Source organism: Anser cygnoides, chromosome 5 (assembly GCF_040182565.1).
Source record: "Anser cygnoides isolate HZ-2024a breed goose chromosome 5, Taihu_goose_T2T_genome, whole genome shotgun sequence".
Taxonomy (NCBI): Eukaryota; Metazoa; Chordata; class Aves; order Anseriformes; family Anatidae; genus Anser; species Anser cygnoides.
Window position 1 is genome coordinate 33719456 of NC_089877.1, and position 10963 is coordinate 33730418.

The following is a 10963-nucleotide window of genomic DNA, read 5'->3' on the forward strand; positions in this document are numbered from 1 at the left end:
GAGCCTAGGGTGATTCATTGCAAGATCGCTTCCCCCTGCAAGGTTCGTCCAGACATCTCCTTCGCCTGGAGACCTCAGCACCTTTGGTCATCCCACACTTGGGAAATTCTCCTGGCATGGAGCAAGCCCCAAGTACTTCACATCCCTGTCTTTTCTCTTCACCTGGTGGAACTGAGAACAGGGTTACAGGCTGGTTCTGGCCAGGAATTATCTAACTGGCATTTTCAGATTTCGATAGATTATCTTTTTCCAATGAATTTTCAGGTGAAACCGTCCTGTTTTGGTGAACATTCACTGCAACACAGGCAGGGCTGCTGGACCACAGACCCGTTCTCGGCAGCCAGTCTGGGTGCACCCTGGAGCAACCCAACCACACTGACCGCTCCTGACTTGGACAGCTCCTGGATTCCCATCTTCCCGCTGAGCAGAAATGAGTCGCACCTGCAGCCCTTGCAGCTCTGAACCTAGATGCCCTGAGAGGCCTGGCTGGAAGGAGGGCTTTCAAGATCCCTTGGCTTTGTGGGAAGGGACTCCCTGGCTCCTGACATGAAAACGATCCCTCAGAGGTGAACAGCACATGATGCTTATTTGGGAGAGAAGGGATTTATGGTTTCCTAGAGGGAATATTTTCTGTCTTAGAGAAATCCCAGGGAGCTGTGTGGGTCATAACAAAATTAGAAATACACATGCCAGAAAAGAAATGGAGAAATGCTCTAGCAGCTGAAAATAAAGTAAATTCATTGTTATTACCATTAATGTTGTCATTACTTACTAGTAAACATTTTTGTTATTAAACTCAGCCTGCCAACATGGACTTTGTAAGTGTTGACTGTAGGCATCACTCACTGAAACCTGTGTCAAACTTGTAGAGATGCCAGCTGTGCAAATAAACACTCAGGTGCCCGCAACCCATCTACCTGTACATCTCTCCAGTGCTCTAAGAAAGCTTTTGCAGGAGAGAGAAAGAAATCTGGCACTTCAAAGGGACACAGACTTTCAGCACAACCTCTCCAGCTGCTCAGGGAGAAGTCTGCCATGCTACGAATGAGGCTGGAGAAGTACAAGGGACAGGGGCCCACTGGGATGATGCCACAAGGACCACTCCCCCTCTGTTTCTCCTCTTCCCCTCCAAGCAGTCCACCAGCCAGGACAGATTTCTGTAATTTTGTGATAATTTGAATGTGTTGGCTGTAGATCTGGCATCGGGGTGCTGTTGTACAAATACACTGGGCTAGTATTCTGGGGTTGAGAAGGAAAAATGAATAGGGAGGGAAGCAATTGACTGAAAATAAACCATGTCTCAGCAAACACATGACAGTCATTAAGGGGTAATCGAGTTCTAAAATTTTTACAGCCTCTCCAGGCCACCACAGTTGGAGTGATCACTGTCTCATCAGTGCTGACTGAGTGGGGCACAACTGACCTAAGCAAAGCACTTATCTGCAAAATAAATACCGCTCTGGCTCTGCACGGTCATAACGTTGATTGCTGACTGACAGGTTGCACAAGAAGCTGGATCTGAAGTCAGCAAGAGCGGCATGGTGAACACCCTGCCATGGCCAGGCCTGGCCAGGCGGCAGGTCACATCCCACAGGGTTGTCCACGTCCTGCTGAGCACAGAGAGGTCGCGAGTCTCAGTAGGGTGAGTAGGGAGGGAAAGCAAACAAATGAGGCAAAAACATCTTCTGCACGCTCACTCAGGACAATGTGCTCGGCTGTTGGCAGAGAGGGCAAAGTAAATGAGTTGTCACTTCCATCTCACTGCCAGTGACAGAGAAATCTTCTGATCACAGGGACAGATTTCCAACAAAGCAAACAGCCCTTCCTTTGACTGGCACTTTCCTTTTTGCTAAAACCTGTTTTTCATCTTCTTAGCCAGCTGCTGTTCTTAAAAGGTGGACAATAGCCTCCTTACTGTCAGGAATTACCTCTGTATTATAAAGAGGACAGTCACATGAAAAGCGGGCTTGTCCGACAGGGCAAACCTTTCCATCGCAGCAAAACACTGTGGTGCATAACACGCAGCAACACTGTTTTGGTGCCCATTGTTCCTTTGCATAAAAGTCTTTGAACTGGAGCTAGTAATTATGGGAGCCACGCTGCAGACAGCTCCTCAGCCGCTGATATGTTTATCAGCGGAGCATCAATCTGACTTGCTTCCAGGAGGTGTAGATGGCATGGGGTCATGCTTGCGTCAGCTCATCAACCCCGCAGAGCTGGGATGATCTCTTTCTTCTGACTCTGTGAAGCAGACAGCATCACTGGAGTCCCTGTCCCTGATTTAAATAGGTGCCTCAGTTTAGCAGTGACAACATGCAAGGCTTTAAAGCTTGGGGATTGAAGATGCGTTGCCAAGGCACAGGAGTGCTTCCTGACACTTTCAGGAGGCTGAAAGCAGAGAAGCTTTTAAACTAATGAAGAAACAGACCTAGCTAGGTTAAAATACAGGTTGTCATGAAAACACAAAGGTTCGCTTTCCTCTCACCTTGTCTGAACTTTGGCTGAGCGCTGCTGGCAGACAAGTGACTTAGAAACAGTCACTGGCCACAGCAGGATCCTTCTGGCATCTACACTCAGGAGGGAGGAACAGGGATGCCCAGGCAGCAGGGCAGGCCCTCTGACTTACCCTAGGGTGAATCAGCAAGCCTCAGCCTCCTTAGACACCCTAAGGATTTCTGAAATCTCTCTTCTTTGAGATTTATAGCTAATCCTACAGGGCTAGAAGATTCAGTGCTCTAACCATCAGATCTGTGAGTTGCTACAGTTTGGGATGATCTGCAAGGAGAGCTCAAGACATAGCTACTGGCTGTTTGTCACTGGATTCTGAACTTTCTCAAGCTGGGGGAGAAAATTAACTTTTTAAGCAAAAGAACAATTTTTATGCAAATTAAATGGGTATGGAGTCGACACAATTTAGGGCAGGTTGGAAAGTAGAAGATGGTTTCTTGTTCACAGAGCCTGGAGGTTCTGGAAAGGTTTTCAGCTAGAATACCATGAGGACGAGCCCCTCCCCTTGAAGACCGAGCCAGTCTTGTTTATGAAAACTAATAGATGACAAAAGTTGTCGAAAATAGAAGATAAGTGGGCTTGAGTCAGGAGGCCCTTTCCAGCCGTGCGTTCAGAAGTGTTTTCAAAGGATTGACGTACCTTACAATTACCACTAGGTTGGGGATGGCTCCTGAGCTTTGCCCAGCTCCACAACACTCATCTCCATGAGAAATTTGGTCCGTAGTATGTGCAACATGTATTGCTCCACTCTAATTGCAGCACCAACAAGCATGGACTTGGTCAGGAGCCGAACACGGTTTGTCTCGTTGCTGACTGCCAGTGGCCAGTTCTGAGAAGTACCTCCGCATCGGCTCTTCCCTCCTAACTGGGTCTTCAGTAAGGACCTGGCCTCCCAAACATCACTTTTTTTCCTGGGAAAACTGGGCAGAGAGCTGATTTCCTTACTGCCAGGGCTGGGACAAGGACTCTGCCCTCATCAGCCACCCGCAGGCGGCTCACAAAAATCGACAGCAGACACTGGGGATGGGAGCACAGCACCACAGCAGACAGCCCCAAAGCCGTATCATGGAGGCAGCAGTTATTTCTGGTCACAGGCCAGTCAAGCTCTGAATGTATCGAGGCCAAGTTGTTTTGTTCTCTGCTCCAAGGAGATGAAAGGCACCTTGGAGGGGAGAGTTTGGTGTTTGTGTGTGGCTCTGAGCAGCTGCAGCATGGAGAGTAAGCTGCAACAGCAGGCAGAAAGCAAGAGCCACGTAACGGCTTGGTGGATACCCACACTGCCCTCTTTTACTTCCCACGTTCAGGCTCAAGCTGAATCCCAGCTCAACGTGTAGATATACCAGGGCAACATTTCGTTATCTTGAATTTTTCTGTAGGACAGTTGGCTGAAGTTAGCTTTGCTGGAATTAGAAGGACCATTGTTTTACAGCCGAGGCACATTTTCATTCACTAAGGCTCCCATGGTGCTTTCTGCAGGATTTGCAAGTATACCACACCATGCTCTGCACGGTGCCAAAATCTCCACAGTGGTTCAAAAATTTATGACTACTTCCTTTCCTGACACCGTTACGCCTTGTGCAGAAAGGGTCCCAGGGACATTCAGAGCAACATGCTTCCTGTGTGACCAGAGAAAGATGCTATCTGATCGCCTGGTGCTGTTATATTCAGATTGTGCCACACGGTCTGAGCGGTTCCAGACATCTCGCAATGCATATCACAAGTTCCACCTGCATCTGGAAAAAAAAAAAAAAAGAAGACACAAAAGAAGGGAGTGCTGAGAGTCAAACAAAGGTAGAGTTTATGGGAAAGTGAAGGGGAGGGGGCAAACAGGAGGAATAGGAAGTCAGGCTTTGAACAAGCCCCGTCATGCCGCAGGGACCTGTTCTACCTGCCCGCTGTGTGACCACAGCTCCGCCTGCCCGGTGGCTGCGGTGGGAACGGGGACGCGCAGCAGTGCTGGAGGAAGGGGTTCGTTTGCTGGGGATGTTCCTGCAGGGTGGAAGGAGCCGATATACCCAGCAATGAGAGCATTAGTCAGCCGCAACCCTTGCCAAAAGCACGTGTATGAGCATCAGAGGTGGATCTGGAGGGAAAACGGCTGTTTACGTGTGACATCTCTCACAAGGCTTGTGAAGCTGGCTGTGGGATGGTGACAGAAGAGGATTCAGTGATCTCCGATTTAGATGTGCGTACGGTTGCCAAAAGGAACCGGGCGTATTCACAAGTCATCGCAGCTTAGCCTCCTTTTCCCTCTTCACAAAAGAGAAACAATCCCCCTACCCAAAACATCTGCCTTTCTCCTGCCCTACACTGCACACGGATCTGGCCAAGCTTGGTGACAAGAGGCAACTCTCAACTGAAAAAAAAACACCTGGACACATCAGCCATTCTCCATGTAGAAACAGAAGCAGCGGACTCCAAAGGCAACTGCAAGCTGAGCTTAATTGTTCTGTGTTTCATTAGATATGTATCAATGAGGCCATCCCAGGAGGAATAGTCATTAGGAGCTATAGAGTAGAAAGGGCATTTGTTGGAAGGAGAGAGGTAGGACAGTTATCTCCAGGGAAGGACAAGCACTCTGTGCTCCCTGGCATCCTCTTTTCCCAGGTTACTTCTCTTGATTCAAGGTCCTGAGACAAGGACTGGGCATTTTGCACTTTGTTTCTGCTGAAAACAGTAATCAGGAGGAGGCCAGAGTACCCAACCTGCAGGTGGTCTGAGAGTGGAGAGCACCCCAACCACAAAGCCCTTCTGGAGGAGCTTCTCTGAAGTGCAGAGAGTGCAGCAGGGGACATAGGGCTTGGTTCCCTCCAGCCTAGAAACCCACGTAGCCCTTCAGAGCCACCCCTGTCGACCCCCCAGAAAAAGTGCTGCCACTGTTTCCCCCCCAGAGAGGACTTCTGACTGAGCGGCCTCCTGTACCTGCTTTACGCGTGACACAGTGACTGCGCAAATTAAATGGCGGTTGCCAGGGTGTGGACCCTGAGAGCTGGGGCTTGGCCTTCTCCCCCTGGCTCTGGAAAGGGCTTTTCTCCTGACACATCGACAGTCACATGCACAACCCGGCCGGGCAGTCCTCGTCCTTGTTACTTGTGCAAAATAAGCAGCCACTTTTGCCCCAAATGCAGGTTCTGCTTGAGCCTTCGCACCAGGCCTCTCACACCCAGCTCCCTTCTGCTGCAGAAGTCCTGGCTTCGAGGGAGAAGCTGCCATCGTTTCACCTCATGGCCTGCTCGGAGCAGGCTGTAAGAAGAGTTTCCAGCCCACAGCTGGTTAATCACGCACAATTAACATAAACCTGAATGCAGTGGGGAATAAATGAAAGCTGGGAAAGCCCCCACTTCCCAGCAGCTGGATGAGGCAATTTGCAGAAAGCCTGGAGGCATGGGGAAGAAGGAGCCTTTCATGAGGCTGCTGGTCCATGTGAAGGGGTGGGTGAGGGCAGTCTGGGGCAGCGCTCCTCTCAGCCCCAGCGCCTAGGGCCAAGGCAGGACAGCAGGTGAGCTGCCTGCCCTAGACATCAGTGCAAACGGTGCGCCGCGGGGAGGGTGTGGAGGCAAGATAGCAATGTCATTCCCGATCTTCAGGTGATGGGACTCACCAAGCAGGCTTGTGGCTTCAAGAACAACCAGCAGAAGCTGGACACAGTTTTCTAGAGCCTCAATCCAGTGCTGTAGGCTCAGGGCATACAGGGCCAGGAGAGGCTCTGGGGCTCATGAGGATAGTTGGATGTTTCTAGGTTAGCTACCCCCAAAATCACCACAGTTTCTGTTTCCACAGTAGCCCAAAATGTTTCCTCCTGCTAGCCCTGGTGCTCAGCTGGTGCCCCCAGGGGTTGGAGAGGCATGAGCAGGAAATGCATTCCTTGAAGTTGATAGCTTTTTGCCAGCATGCTTGGGGAGCACTGCTAACATAAAGAAGGCAGACACAGCCGGGGATTACCCCTTCATTTAGCAGCCTGGGAGAAGCTCAAGTGTATTGTGAAACTTCATGCGAGATCTTAGATCAGCTCCTTTCATCCGCGGCCTTGCGGAAGAAGAAGAGCCTAGTGGTGAAAAAATACTGATGAAAACAAATAGCTATTTTCTTGGTGCTCGGGCTTCCGTCTGGGCCTCACCCAGCTGCCCCAGGGTTGGCCAACAGTGGAAGTTTCCCTCATACACAACGCTTTTAGTATTCAAATGGCAGTACCTGGCTTCGCTGATGACTTGCAAGCAGAATCCTTCAGATGCTTACTCATTTTCCTGATGGCCAGGTAGTTTCATGGGATTTACCGCCTTGCGTGCCTCAGGAGTGTGACCGGAATGCAACAGAAAAGGAAGAAGATAGTCTTGCTGTCTGAGAATGTGCATGTATAAGACAACAGGCAGGATGATATTGGGCGCACACGTTGTGCCAGCTCTTCCCTTTATCTACAAGCTTACTTTCTGAGTAGATCCTGTCTCCGATCCATCTCTTAGCAGCTGAATGGGGAGATAAGTGAAAAAAGGGTGGAAATGATATGGCTATAGCTGAGGGGCAGTGGAAGGAGCAGTCAGCAGAAGACATGGCAGGAAAGAGGCAATTCCTGGGTACATTTGTTTTGCATTTAAAACAGATTAGCTCAGGCTTCAGGGAAAGGTAAAAAGACCTCCCCCTCTCCCAGAATACTAGGGCAAGAGGGAAAGGAAGATTTGTTGACATGGTGTAATTCTACAGCATGAGCATGGGTAGTTTCTAAATAAGAGAGAGAACCAGTTCAAACTGGTTTAACAGAAACTTTGTGCACCAAAAACCTCTAGTGAAGGCATTAAAATAAGAGCGTTGCATCCTCAGCAGCAGCTCCGTCTGCTCAGCTGTGGAGCCACACGGTCCATGCAACGACCCCACTGCTGCCCAGTGTCTGCCCTGGTACTGAAGCCTCCCTGAGTGTGTGACAAATGCCCCTTCATCCTCTAATATGGATTTATAGCCTCCAAGACAGAGAAAAGGGGTGTATGGTGAGGCTTGGAAGGCACAGCTGCAAACTTCTGAATTTGATGACACTCTACAAAAGGACGGTTTAGGCTTGGTTTGATTTTAATGAAAACTCCACTTCCCTAAAGTCCTGTGATTACATGAAAAAAAAAAAATTTCTTATTTCTGCCAAAACATACTGTATGTTTTAGGGGGAGGAGTAGAAGTCGGAAAAAAATCTGGGAAATGTATCCAAATAATAGAAAAAACAAAAACAAAAACAAAAACAAGAGGGAGAGACACCCCCAGACTTTTTTAAAAATTTGCAAGATTTTGCTGCTGGACTCATGAGCCTAGGAGCCGAGGCTGGCTCTGTATAAGCCACATGAAACCAAAGGGAAGAAGACCCAGTGTATGGAGGACCTACAAGAGGCTTGGGAGACCTGCAGTCAGTTTTCTGCTCTTTGGAAGGTTGCACGAGTTCTCCCTTGCCTCCGAGGTGGCTATGAGGCTTGGAAGCTGGGTGGTGTATGGTAACATGGACCATAACAGATGGGGAGGAAGGGAACAAGACCTCACAGCTTATGGGGCTCATAGGTGGCCATGGCATCTCACACCTTAGTAGTGCCCAATGCCTGCAGCACAAGATGTCTCTGCTGGTTCGACATTGCAATGTCCAAGATAACACCAGGCGGGACATTAAGGTATTGCTGCCCCCTCTTGTGGACACCTCAAAGGGGCTGGCAAACCACTTCGGAAACCTGCACTGGCTGAACAATAACCCTCAAATGAATTAAAAACGCATCAGTGCAGCCGGCAGCCTGCATTGGAGGCACAGGCAGGAGGCAGGCACCAGCACTCGGCCCCTGGGTGCAGCTGGGGAGGGAACGGCTGCCCCCATGCCTACAGGAGAGGGACACTATGGCTTAATTTAAAGAAGTTTACGGCTGGGAGAGTCCCAGCAGCTCGAATTCCTGGGCCAGCACAGACAATGCTTTGCTTCGAGAACAGCTGCAAGTATTTTTTGACAATCTTGAAGCATGTGGCACGTGGGTCAGGTGTGTCAGAGCAGAGAACAAAGCCACAGACATCTTGTCTATGCTGAGATTTGTGGAAATTTCCCCTCTTCTTGCTGGAGCGCCCGGCTGGCTCCACCAGCGTTGCTAGCCTCTGTAGCTCACATCAACTGCTAGCTGTCGTTTTGTGTAACCTCTAATGCAGGCTGGCTCTGGGCAACTTGGAGAACACAGTAATTAAACGCTGGGTCTGGCCTCTGCCAGAAATCTCCTAGAGCTCTTACAGGAACCAATCGTGAATTTCAAAACTCCTGACACGGCTGCAGATGAGGACATTTCGGAGAGACAATCATTGTTGAAGGGCCACAGAAACTCTGTCACACCTAATGTGGCACCTTGCCCAGGAAACAGTCACTTCCCTGTGACACTGGTCAGCCAAGCTTCCTTGCAAAAAAGCTCCTCCGTACCTTTCTACAGGCTGTGTTGCAGAAGAGACTGGATCTGCTATAATTTCTTTTAAATAAAGGTTGTCCTAGCTGACTGTATTTCCCTGTGACTATAAATTATTATAGTAACATGGTTCCGTGCTGAATGGCCATGGGAGAGTGTTTCTAATTTCTCTCTCCGTTTCTTCAAGGAGGCAAAAAAAAAAGTGTCTGGAAAGTTTTCATAGACTGTTTCCCACACAGGCACTCCTTTAGCAAGCAGTGTTTGCTTACTAAAGTCTGGAATAGCCATGACATTTCAAATCTGTATCTGATCTTATTCTGTAAGAATGTCTTCACATAGGACAAGTATTGTAGATACAGGCTCCAATTGATGCTACTGCCTTGTAAAGAAACCCCCAGATCAGTTTTTCACAGCCCTTTATTCAATGTTTGCCAGAAGTTCACTTACTTATTTAAACCCCAGGAGGCTGAGTTACCCACATGTGGAAGGAAAGATAAGGCTCAGAGCAAAGGACACTGCCAATTAACTTGCAATGGAGCCTTGCGTCCTTCACCTGAGCAGCCTCCTGCTGTTCACCCCACGTTAGTGTTCTTGAGGCTTTAGATATCATCAGTTGAGGAATCCCAGAACTGGCTGGAAAACATGCAACACTGTCCCCCTGCTGGCTGCATGCAAAGTGCTCTGCCACGTTGGCCCTCAGCTGCTTCGGCCACCTTAACCCCTGCACTGGGGCCAGAGCACCCTGGAGGAAGGTCCAGGTTGTCATGGGAAGGGGTGGAAGAGGTGGTCCTCTCCAGCACTAGGTTGGTGCCACCTCTGCCAGGGGGGGATCTGGTTGTCTTCCTCAGAGAAAGATGTGGGAGAGATGGGCTGCAGCCCACAGTCCCAAGAAAACCCTGTTAGGCGCATAAACAAGCACACTCCACAGTGTGCATTCAAATTTCTTTTTACATTCTGCAGAGCTTGAAGACAAGCCCAATCCTCCTTCCTCCCTCTTTTAGAGCTCTGTCGATAACCTGAATGAACTGTTTGACCTCAAAGCCAAAATAATTTCTTCCTTAAGCAATAAATTAAGCCAGAAAGCAGAAGCAACTTATCAGAAAGTATCACATCACCATGGCCTTTGTGCAGGAGACAATATTCTGGCCTGCCGCTGTGGAGCCATCCCCTGTCCTGCCGGGGGCAGCTGCTGTGTTTATTTACAGAGCCATTGTGCCACGGGGAGGCCGGAGACACCTGATATCGAACTGTGAGCTAATGCTTCCTGCCGCCAGCCTGGCAGCCACACAAGGCGTCCGAGGATTCCTTGAGCCCACTGGGATTAAATCACCCACAGTCTCAGGCAAGCCCCCCTGGCAGTGGGAGTGAGGTGAGTAAAAAGCTTTGCTGGACATGAGCGGCTCTGTGGTCTTCCTTCCGCAAAGGTGGAGGCCACGAACAAATCAGACTGGATGCTGTGGAACAGGCAGCGGGTTGCCCTCGGTGGAGAAGCACAGTCCTGGCAGCAGTGCCGTAGACAAGTATTCATCTCTGGCTGCTGCCAGGGGAAGAGCTAGGGCTGGCTGACCATCAGGGGTCTGACCCTGCACCATCCAAGCTGGGGAGTGCAGGGCTGGGGAGCACACCTTTACAGCCGGCAGCACTGGGGCCTGCTGAGGCTCTGAGCTTCCCTGGGTTGTGCTGACATCCTGACACCCCTCGTTCCCTCCATCCCAAAGGAGCTTGGAACAGGATGACAAGCTTTAAGTGAACGTGAGTGTAACACACGTAGCCCTCTCTCTTTGGGTGTATCAGAGAAGCAGCCTCCGTTTCCAACATCCACACCATGGGTTACCCACTCCATGCCAGGACTGGTGACCCCAGATTTTCTCCTGGGGCAGCCCCTCAGAGGGCACATGGGGGTAGCGTGGGTGTAAGCAGCTGCACAGGACGGCTGGCGTAAGTTGGGCATGAGCAGAGAGATGGCGGTGACAGGGCAAAGACCGGAGCAGAGCGCAGGTCAGAAAACCTTCCTGGTGGGGAGCAGTGCTGGGACGCCCGGCATCACCAGTTTG